The sequence below is a fragment of the Galeopterus variegatus genome, unplaced genomic scaffold, assembly GCF_000696425.1.
Source record: "Galeopterus variegatus unplaced genomic scaffold, G_variegatus-3.0.2 Scaffold252, whole genome shotgun sequence".
Taxonomy (NCBI): Eukaryota; Metazoa; Chordata; class Mammalia; order Dermoptera; family Cynocephalidae; genus Galeopterus; species Galeopterus variegatus.
Window position 1 is genome coordinate 468595 of NW_007726363.1, and position 1695 is coordinate 470289.

Consider the following 1695-nt stretch of genomic DNA (forward strand, 5'->3'; position numbering starts at 1 on the left):
GTAGAATATTTCTGAAAAATACTCCTTTTTGCCCCCCTGATAACTGGTTAGTGAAGTTTTATGCAGGTAATTAAAGGAAGACAAGCTCTGCAGAGATCCAAGGCAAAAAAGAAAACAGAAGTTGGGGGCTGCATGGTTGCAGAACTGTATATGTGTATATGTGTATATGTTGGATGCTCTACTTTGTATGTCTATGTACATGTGTGGGCTGCCGTATAATATATATTTAGGGTTTTTTTTGGCCTAACCACAAAATAAGTTTAGATAATTTTAAGTTTAACCCCAAATTGTTTCAGGTAGAAAGTAATGCTGGGATCTAAATACATCCCTCCCACCTTTGTATGTGAGTAAGAAGGCAACAGAAATCCCTCAATAACCCCTCTGAATTCTAAGCTCAAAGCAATTATCGTGGAGAACTGTCCCCCCCCCCCCATTTGCCTCCGTGTATTGCCAGAGCAATTAGACAAATTACACTCCCTTCAAAGGGAGCTTCCAGAGATGAGAAAATGAAAAGAAAGAAAAGGAAAGAAAATGAAGTTTCCCCTCACTCCTATTACATTTTTTAAAAATCTGAAATGTTTGGGGCATGACAAATAGTAGAGGCTTGGTATCCTTGGAAGTATGATTACAAATTTGTCTGAGCTGTTTCAAAGAGACAAAAACATTGCAGGGATTGAGAACAATGATGGATCTAAGTCTGTAGGCCAAGCAGGCATGTGGGGCGCATTTGTTCTCCCTCCAAGAGAAAGAACTTTGGGGTGGGGGAAAGGAATGAAAGTATTGTGGCCCCGTTTTGATGTCATTTCATGTGAAATAATATTCTTAGTACAGTTTTTTTCCCTCCATTCTCTTTACCGCTCCATGGTTTTTTTTCAGGAAGAAGCTCTCTTTACTTTTACATGAAACAGTGGCAAAGCCGGTTCCAAACGATGAGAAATGGAATCTATCTGTGGAAATTTCTCCTTTGTAAAACCTTCTTTGGTACAAAGAGAAGGACTTGATCAAACAGACGCCTACGTTCTGTCCTCCTTTCACCCCTGCATGTAGATATCAACAGTGTGACCAGAGCTACAGCCCAGGTCTAGAGCTCTGCCCCCAGGCATCAATCGTAGGCGTCTTTCTGGCTGGCTGTCCTTTAGTCCTCCTGACTCTGTTTCCTTAGGATAGCAAGGAAAATCATGTGTTGGAAATTACAAGATGCATGTGAAATATTTTACAGGTAGGAAGTCAGCAGCAATAAATGTGACAAAAGAGACCTCTTGGGGGGGGGGAGATTAGAACATAAAAAATTACATCCTGTCATCTGAGGATTTCTGAGAAAGCTCTTCCAGGGTTGGAGACTAGACCTGAAAAGGCACGCTGTGTGCCCGGAGGGGAATTTACCTGTGTGTTCTCTCTTTCCCTCTCCTTCCCACCCTCTCCTCTTTTCTTCTCCCCACCTCCTTTTATATCCCCTCGATTTCTTCCTTCTCTTCGCCCTTCCTTTTTTTCCAGAAGGGACACCAAACCCGCCAGTTTGGAATGGCTTAGGCCTTGAGGGATTCTACGGTTTGGCGGAACTTTCGCCGTGCCCTGCCTGGCTCTGGGGCAGTACGCGGGCAGCGGCCTGGGCTGTGGACCCCACCTCCCCTACCCCACCCCCACCCCCACCCCCAGCGCCTGAGTAGCAGCATCTCGCAGTTTTCCCCTCTCCCC